Genomic DNA, 10,000 nt, shown 5'->3' with positions numbered 1-10,000 from the left:
GCATGCTCAGAGTGTGTTGTGTGTGTGAGAGGGAGAAGAGAGAGAGAGAGTGTGTGTGTGTCTGTGTATGCGTGCCCAGGCCTAGTTGGGCCGTTGCCCTCCCGTTCCCTCCCAACAGTTGAAAGTTGGGACTCGGTGGCTCAACAGTTGTGGCGGCGTTGTGCGCCTCTGTCTCTCTCTGCACCGCAGCTTGTCGTGTTTCCAGCTCGGGCCCCTTTCACTTTTTGGACTGAGCGAGTAGGTCGGTGTCTTTCTTAGTAGGGGGGTTGAGGGAGTTAAAAAGGTGGAGCGTACTTTTTTTTCCGGACAAAATAATGAGCATGTAAACTCCACGGAGACCTACTGATCATCTCTTTTCCTAAACGCAGTGTATATTTGTTTCCTCGCTTTCAAAAACGTATTTGACCAAGGACCAACCACCACCTTACCCACGTTTTCTTTTTTTTTTTTTTTTTTGGTTTGTTTCGGTCAGCAGTGTTCACCGAAGGAGGAGGAAGGGAGGGACCTTGCTGCTGTTGCCTTGCATTGCTGCGCGCGATGGGTCGTCCAGGTCTGAGGGTCGGGGGCTGGAGGTGGGACCGGCGGCCAGACGGACGGACGGACGATGTAGTGGATGCGGAGAGCTCTCTCTAACCCCACTACTACTCTTGGTGGCGTCCCATGCCTGCCTGCTTGCTTGGTGGTGGTGGCAACGGCAGTGGCGGTGGCGGTAGTGGCGGCGGCGATGGTGGTGGTGGTAGTGGTGCAGCATGCGTCACATCTTGTCGGGCGTTGCGGCGGGTCGTGGACGGTCCCTCCGTCTGTCTGCGTGCCTGTCCGCTTGTCTGTCTGTCTGTCTGTCTGTCCGGACACCAGCCACAACCACCACCGTCACCACCACCAGCACCACCAGCACCAGCAGCATCATCACCAGCATCAGTGGTGAGGGCGGCGGGAAGCAGGAGGGAGAGAGAGAGAGCTGACTGACTGATTGACTGACTCTGGGCGGCCCGGCCTGACTGTGGGGTGTTGCGGCCCGCTATACGTGGCGCTGTTGTTGTTATCGTCGGTGAGTTTGGTTTTTTACTTTTGTGTGTGTGTGTGTGTGTGTGTGTGTGTGTAATTTTTGTTGTTGTTTTTTCTTTTTGGTTCTTTTGTTAAAGAAAAGGAAACTGCGTTTATTTATTTATTTGTTCTTTTATTTACCGTTATATTATTTGCTATTATTATTTTTGTTATCATTTTTTTGTATATATATATATAATAATTTTTTTTTTACACATTATTTGCTTGGTTTTTTATGCATTAATGTGTTAATGTGCAGGTATCGGTGTGTGTGTGTGTGTGTGTGTGTGTGGGTGGGTGGTCGTCTTTTATTGTTATGTTTATGTCCTAGGCCCTGGAGTTTTATACATTTGTTTTTCAAGCTTATTTATTTCGCTTTGCAGTATTGTTTGCGCTTTTGGGGTTTGAGTGTGTTTTTTTGTTTTTTGTTTTTTTTTCAATGGCTTGGGTATTTCTCCTATATCTTACAGTTCTCTTTATATCTCTTTCTCCCCCCCTCCCTCTCTCCTTCTATCTCCATCCCTCGTTTTCATTTCCCTAATTTACATTCTTTTGATCAGTTTTTATACAGTTCTTTTTTGCGGATGTGAATTTATGAGGACTCTCTCTCTCTCTCTCTCTCTCTCTCTCTCTCTCTCTCTCTCTCTCTCCGTGTCTCTGTCTCCCTGGCCCTCTCTCTTCTTTTTAAATACTTTTTTCAAGTAGCGTCGCTGGGAACTTCAAAATCTTTGCATGCGCGCGTGCGCACTTTTTGCCGCGTGTGTTGGAACGAGCGAAATCTAATGGGTGTGACTTTTTCGCCCCTGTCATTTGTTAGCGTTGGGAGTGGCACGATCATCAGTCACACCATTAAAAAAAATTTCTGTGACTAGAATTATGTCCCTTTGTCTTTTGCTGCTGCGTTCCTTTGTCCAACAAACTGAAAATAGTGAAATTTTTGTTTTGTGTATTTATTTATGCATTTATTTATGTACTGATTTATCTTTCTTGGCATTACTTCGTTTTTCTTTTGTTACCCATACAAGTAGATGTTTTTCAGTACTCAAGATCCTCTTTCAATACTTAAGATCGTATTTATTTATCAGACGTACTGAATTGTCTATCTCGGTATTACTTTATTTTTCTTTCGTTATCTTCACCAGTAGATAGCTTCAATACTCAAGATCCTCTTTCAGTACTTAAGATCCTTCTTATTTTGGTGAATACTTGAACTGATCATAACGGGGGGGCCAAGAAAGACTCGGAGAGAACCGTCCTTAGTCAGTTAGAGACGAGCTAACTCAGGCGTGAGAAGTTATGGCGATGACGTTGAGTCACCGATGCTGGTTGTCTGGAACTAGTTGCAGCACACGCGGGCCAGAAGCAGTGGCGGGGCCGGGGGTGGGGGTGGGGTGGGGGGGGGGGGGGGGGTCTTCGTGAGAACGCCACCTCAGTGCCACCCACATCAGCGCGGCCCCCCCCCCCCCCCCCGGTCAGAAATGTTGCCGATGCCACTGCCGAGTTCACTACTCTTGAGAATGGCCTGTTCCAGTCACTGGGGTTAATCCCGCTTTCGCCCTTTCTCGCAAGCTTGACTGGTAAATCAAACTGAGCGTCTAGTCATTCGGATGAGACGATAAACCGAGGTCCCATGGGTACAGCACGCACTTGGTGCACTGAAAAATAACCTTGGCATGGCAGCGAAGAGTATTGTCCTCGAGCAGAAAATTATGTTGAAGCAATCTATTCTGATAGGTACAAAATTATTATATGCATGTACTAAAGGCTTGACTAAGCCTGTTGGGTTACGCTGCTGGTCAGGCATTTGCCATGAAGATGTGGTTGTAGCGTAAGACGGTATGGATTTGTCCGAACGCATTGTGACACCTCCTTTAACTAAGAACTGGAGACCGAGAACGACGGAAACTGAAGTTATTATTATTATTATTATTATTATTCCATGGACCGAGCACGGATGCCGCCGCCGGGTGGAAAGAAATCTCTGGGGTTGTCCATCCAAAGCCAGCCAAATATTGTCTTTATCGATAGTCATTCTATCTGGATGACTGGGTTTTTTTTCCCGCTTGGACCGAAAGGAAGAGCTCACGTTGTACACTGACACCCACACATCGACGAAACTCTCTCTCTCTGTCTCTATCTCTGTCCCTCTGTCTCTGTCTCTATCTCTGTCCCTCTGTCTCTGTCTCTGTCTCTCCCCTCCCAATAATGAGGGTAGCGGAAAGCGAAGAGGCGAGTGGGGTGTTCGAGTGTTGAGTGACTTCCGATTTTACCTCAGTAAAAAATATGTAATGATGATGATGATAATAGTAATGATGATAATGATGATGATAATGGTAATGAAGAAGGTCGATATATATTTTTGACGCAAGAAGCGGCCTTTCTGTTAACGATGACATAATAATAATAATAATAATAAAAATAAAGATTGTTTTTAATAATTAAAGGGAAAAAAAACGTTTTTAAAAAGGGAAAGAAAGAAGAGGGAATGAAAAGAATATGACCAAACTTAGGGAAGGAAGGAGGGAGGGAGAAGACACCGAACTCACAGTGTGTCCTGATAACATACTATAGGATTTTGCACCGAGACGATCCCGTCGCTTATCTAAAAAAAGAAGAAAAAGGACATAATCGTCTTCACTACACGTCTCGCCCGCACACGGTCTTTATTGACGTGGGGGAAAAAAAAAGTACCGATACGTGTCGGCGACGCCTTTTATCCTAATGAATAACCGATTGCGAGGGGGCCATTCTATCGAAGGGCAGAATTGTGTGTGTGTGTGTGTCACTCTGTGTGTGTGTGTGTGTGTGTGTGTGTGTGTGTGTGTGTGTGTGTGTGTTCTCCCCAAATCTCATCCGGTAGTCTCTGAGCGTTGGTGGTCTGTGTATAGAAGATAGTTGCCCGTCCTCAGAATGAAAAAAAAACAACCAATTTTGTAGAAAAATCCCGAGTCGGATCGAACTGACGTCATGGATCAGAATGTGGCGCTGCGTTTGTGGCGTTTTGATTTAATGGAAGAACAAGTTAAGTTTCACATAGATATTGAAACATTTATACATATAAGACAGAGAGAGAACTCGGAACTCATAACTGCGAAAAATTAATGTGGTCAACAACAGATAATGATTTTTTTTTTTTAAATTGTAATTTTTTCCCCATCATTTCAACGGTCAGAAACGAAAGCAACACGAGGACAGAGAGAGAGCTAGAGAGAGAGACAGACACAGAGAGAGATGATTCATTTCCTTATCTATTTATTTTCTGTAATGGGATGGCTTGCCTGAAGGCATTTTTGAAATTGGTTCCGGGCATTATCAGATTCTGAGACCGACCTTGTCTCTGGCTCTGTTTATCGCTCTCTCTCTCTCTCTCTCTCTCTCTCTGCCTCCTCTCTCTCTGCCTCTTACTGAGCGGCAAGCGCGTGCGTGCGTGTGTGTGTGTGTGTTGGGGGGGGGGGGGGGGGGGGGGAAATAAGGTTTCAAAATCGTAATTCGCTGCGACTTTCAACTTTTTAAACTGTAGAGTAGAACGTTTCGACTGATTCTCTCGGCCTTCCGTGTTAAGATCTTCATCTCTTTTGTCTGTCATTCTCCACTGCATGATGTCTGTCGGTCTGTCTGCCTCATGTACTATATAATACTCCCTCTCTTTCTCCAAACTCTGTTGTGTGGGAAAGGTTGCGAACATAGAGAAAGGGAGAGAATAAAAACGAAGCAGGAGAGAGAGAGAGAGAGAGAGAGAGAGAGAGAGAGAGAGAGACGTGTTATGTGCTGCGACTGCAAATGGCAAACTCAACTCCCCACCGTCCTCCACCCCCAGCCTTTGTGGTGCCCCCCCCTCCTCCCCCCCCCCTCCTCTAACCCTCTTCTTTCTCTTTAACCCGTTGCCCCCCTCCCTCAACCCCCCCCCCCACACACACACACACACACCCCTCAACCTCCCCAACCTAGCACATCCCTCCACCCTCATCCTCTCTAAACCCCCCACCCCCACTCTTCTCTCTTTCTCTCAATCTCTCTCGTTCGCTCGCTCGCTCGCTCGCTCGTTCTCTCGTGTTTGCCTGGGCCAAGGTAAATTTACTTTCTTCTCCGGTTTAGTTCTTTTCAAAAGGGATGGGAGCCGCCTAGATTCGGTTAGGACGCTGGGAACCTCTTTGTGCTGTCTTTGGCTTAATTTAATTTTGTTCATTTGAGAGAGAGAGAGAGAGAGAGATGGGGGAGAAGGAGCCGGATCGGCAAGGGGGGTAGGGGGTATGTAAGGATTAGGGGTTGTGGGGGTGGGTGGGTGAATGGGTGGTGGTGGTGGTGGGGGGGGGTAAAGATGTTGGGAGGTGGGGGTGAGGGCGTGGGCGTGGGGGTGGGGGGGGGAAGGAGAGTTGATGGATGACTGCACCCAGGGTGAGGGGGATGGATGAGAGAGACTTTAGGTCATTATTCTTGTGGGTTTTTTTTCGTTTTTTTTCCCCCTAGTCTTGTGTGTTTTATTTGTGTTTTGCTCGTTGAAGAGATTATGGTGAAACTGGTTCAAAAAGCTTTAGCCCGTTGCTGAGAATAATAATAGTATTAAAAAAAAAAAAAAAACACACACACCAAAAAAACCCAAACAAACAAAAATCTTAGGTTGAGCGTGTGTGTTTTTTTTCTGTGTGTGTGTGTGTGTGTGTGTGTGTGTGTGTGTGTGTCTGGGGCCTTTGATAATATATGAATAAACCGTCTAGTCTCTCTTTGTGTGTCTCTCTCCTCCACCCCCAACCCCTCTTCTCTCTTCTTACATGTCACACCTCAGTAAGGTTCTCACACGGTATTGATTTCTAGGCAGCCACCTGTTTTTATAGCTTAGGGGGGGGGGGGAAATCCCACCTCCTCCTCACCCCCTCCGTACCTGCCCCAACCTCTTTTGCACTGTGTGTGTGTGTGTGTGTGTGTGTGTCGGTGTGTGCACGCGTGCACGTATCTGTGTGGATGTGTGTGTCGGTGTGTTGGTGTATCGGTGTGTGCTCGCGCGCACGTATCTGTGTGTGTGTGTGTGTGTGTGTGTGTGTGTGTATGCTTAGAACTGTGTGTGTGTGCGCGCGCCTGTGTGTGTGCGCCAGTGTGTGTGTGTGCGTGAACTAGTTTTATCGATGTCGCCGGGACCATAGCCGCGGGCAATACAGGCAGGACTGTGCTCCATCATTCAAAAGAGCTCGTTCAGAGTGGAGAGTCGTTCACGTGTTATGAATTGATCGTGCTTGCTTTTGTGTGTGTGTGTGTGTGTGTGTGTGTGTGTTTGTTTGTGTGTGTATGTGTGTGCGTGTGTGTGAGTGTGTGTGTGTGTGTGTTACCTTTGTCCAAGTGTGTGTGTGTGTGTGTGTGTGTGTATGTGTGTGTGTGTGTGTGTTACCTTTTTCCATGTGTGTGTGTGTGTGTGTGTGTGTCCGTCCATGTGCGTGCGTGGGTGGGTGTGAGTGTGCATCAGTGCGTTTTCTGTAACTTGTCGCAGCTTGCAAGTCTTAATAAATTCACCTGTGGAAACAACGAGAATACCAGTTTGGAAATGCCAATCATGGTACCGCTGCATTATTGATAAATGTCAGTACATTGATTTCACTTGAAGAAAATGTCAGTTTGGAAATATCAAGCATTAATTAAATATGCTACGAAGGACGCAAGCGTGGTGCTGGTTTATTTATTAATAAATGTTAGTGCAATAACTGCATATCTAATAACTTTAGAAATGATGAATTAGATGGATTTTTTTTTATATTATAATGAAGCCCGCTAAAAGTCAGCACAAAATAACGAAGCGGAAGAAAAGATTTGTCAGAACACTAAAGCAGATTTTGTATCACTTCGGAAAACTAATTGTGGCGATTAATCTTTAAAAGCTAAAGCCTTTCAGTTTTGAATGCCATACGCTGATTACTGTCCTTAAGAAATTGGATAAGGGGATTTTGTTGCTCACAAATCTGTTTTTTTTTTTCTTCTTTTTATCTTTTTTATCTTTTTTTTTTTTTTTTTTTTTACTCCAGCAAGCAAGCAAAGGCTAGAAAAAACGTATTAAGCATTCTTTTCTAAAAAGAAAAGAAATGTTTTGTTGTTGTTTTTTTCTGCAGTCGTAGTAACTGAGAAGGTAATAGCATTCATTAATGGCAACAGAGTTGGTAAAAACCGTGAATGATCACAGTGATGCATGTAGACAATCAGAAACCTCTTTTTTTTTCTTAAAAAGTATTAAATCAAAACACTATTAAACAATCTTTTGTTGTAATCATCAGTCTGTGTCAGAATTCATTATGATTCGTTTAAGTTTCAAAAGCCGACCGACAACAAACTTCACATTAGGGTCGGTGGAATGCATGTCAGTTCTAGGCAGCCACTAAGCAGCACCAACACCACCAACACCAACACCAACACCCACCACCACCAACACCACCAACACCCACCACCACCAAAAACAAAAAAGCAAAGATCACTAGTTAACAGCATTCCGCATAAGTAATCAGTTAAAAAAAAAAATGTTTGAAATACGTTTTAGAAAAAAATCAAAACAAAACAACTCCGTTGTCAGTGTCACAGGGGAACACCATGAAGAAAGAAAGGTTTCTGTAGAGGATACATACATATTGGCGCCCGGAGCACTGAAACTGACAGTTGTTGTCTTGGAGAAGACGCTCAATATTCAGGATCCGAAGTGCGTGTGTGTGTACGTGTGTGTGTGTGTGTGTGTGTGTGTGTTCTCTCTCCTTACACGGACTGGGCTAAAAAAAAAAAAAAAAGAAAGGGGATGGGGTGGGGGGTGGGGGGGGGGAGAGAGTTATTTTCAGCATAGTTGTCCGTCTATACCGTCTGTAAGAAACCGCGATACGCCCCCCCCCCCCCCCCCCCCCCCCCCCCCCCCCCGCACACCTCCTCCCCCCCCCCCCTTCCCCAAAAATTCTTTAATAAGGGATGAAGCTGAAAATTCGGCACTGACGATCACCAGTAACATTCTGCTTAACGTCTGTTGGCTTCAAGGCAGTTACTTAAAAAGACTGGCTCAGTGAATTACACACTGAAGGGGAAGACTGAAGAAGAACGAGGCGATGTCGAGGAAAAGTTGAACTGTGGCGACAGCGGCAGAGAGCCTGACGGAAGCGTGTGTCACGTGATCCGTGGACCAGCCAATGGCCGCCACGCGGAGACCTCAGTTGTCCTCGTTGTAAACAAAGTTTTACTGTCAGTCGTCCCCAGAGAAATCATTCTCCCCCCCCTCCCACCAACCCCCCGCATCCCCCCCTAGACTGTTTAATCTCCTTGTTATCAGCAGGTGGGCGTGGCTGGAAAACGTGTGGGGAAGAGATTGGGATCCTGAAATTGATTATCCCTAGGGGGGGTAAAATTAAAGGAATGAGGGGGGGGGGGGGGTGTATTTGCAGTCGTGAGCACCGGTATCACTCTCATTTCCCAATTAACGTGCCAATCAATTAGCCTGTTAACCGAGCGTGCTCTTCATGCTCTGCCTCCCTCTCTCTCCTCCTCCTCCCTGGCTGTGGGTAATCAATTAGAGCGTAACGGGTTACCCAGTTCATTAAATCAGACTGACACACTGCTGACACGTCTGTCTGCATGTCTGCGTGTCTGTCTGTCTGGCCTTGCCTCAGACTGTCTGTGTCTGTGTCTCTCTGTTTCTCTGTTTCTCTCTCTCTCTCTCTCTCTCTCTCACACACACACACACACACACACACACACACAGAGTTTCGCCAATAACACACACACACACACACACACACACACACACACACACACACACACACACACACACTACTTCAAATGTACATATGTTCCCTACTTGCAAAACTTCGTATTTACACACACACACACACACACACACACACACACACACACACACACACGCACGCACGCACGTACACGCACATGTATGCATGTACTCAGAGAAGGAGAGAGGAGTAGGCAGAAGTAAGTAGTATAGAGAAAAAAACAAGATCAGATGAAACGAAACAGCAAGAAAACTGAGGCACATTATACTACAGGTACACTTGACAACCACGGTTTGATTCAGTTTATTTCACATTGTTTCTGTAGCCTAAATATGCGCATAATTTTTTTTTTAAGAAAAAAAGAAAGAAAATGAAACGGAAAGTAAAAGGAAAACAAAGCACTCAGGCAACGTCAATAATAAATAATAATAATAATAATAATAATAATAATAATAATAATAATAATAATAATAATAATAATAATAATTATTATTATATTTATATAGCGCTCTTACAGAAACTTAAGATACTTAAAGAAAACAAAACAAAATTGCGTCCCGCCCCACTCCCCCCCAAAAAAAAAACAAAAACAACAACAAAAAAACAAAAACAAAAACAAAAAACAAACAAACCAAAAACAAAACAAAACAAAATAAGCAAAAAGCAAACCCAACAACAACAAAAAAAAACACCACAGATTAAGCGTCAGTCACAGGGCAAAGCGCATAAACTTTGAAGTGGAGGAAAAGTGAGAGAATGAGAAAGCCAAGATTAAAAAAAACAAAACAAAAAAACCAAAAACAAAAACAACACGAACAAAATGATAATTATAAGAACAAAGAAGAAGCTAGGAACAAGTACAGTTTTAGAGGCGAGGGGCTCGTTGAATAGAAACAAGACACAGAAACAAACACAAAAAAAAAACAACAAAAAACCCCACCCCAAATGTCACAGTGTCAAAAAGAAAGAAAAGAAAAAACAAAACAAAAAAACACAGAAACAGAAACAACAAAAAACAAAACCAAACAATTCCCGATCAATACGATAAGGGGGGATAATCAAGAGTAATCAATCAACCACTACACCCCCACACTCCTGCTCCTCTCTCTCACTCTCTCTCCGTCTCTCTCTGTCTCTCTTACCTCCCTCCCTTCCTCTACCCTGTCAATGAATTAATCACGGAAAGCTAATCAGAACGCCAATCAGCCCCCTCCCACCTC

General features: G+C 44.7%; 1 long non-coding RNA gene across 4 annotated transcripts in view; it reads left to right on the top strand.

Annotated features, from left to right (window-relative positions):
• LOC143300482 (uncharacterized) overlaps positions 1–10,000 on the top strand; it is a 208,974-nt gene that overhangs the window by 122,749 nt on the left and 76,225 nt on the right. For 3 of the 4 annotated variants that reach the window (XR_013057668.1, XR_013057664.1, XR_013057665.1), the window contains one exon: positions 476–1,048. This is a non-coding gene — a long non-coding RNA (uncharacterized LOC143300482). Of the gene's footprint in view, positions 1–472; positions 1,049–10,000 lie in introns of all 4 variants that reach the window. The other variant, XR_013057667.1, reaches the window with a different exon arrangement.

Source organism: Babylonia areolata, chromosome 2, assembly GCF_041734735.1.
Source record: "Babylonia areolata isolate BAREFJ2019XMU chromosome 2, ASM4173473v1, whole genome shotgun sequence".
Classification (NCBI taxonomy): Eukaryota; Metazoa; Mollusca; class Gastropoda; order Neogastropoda; family Buccinidae; genus Babylonia; species Babylonia areolata.
Note: the sequence above shows the minus strand (reverse complement) of the source record. Positions and strands in the feature narration are given on the sequence as shown.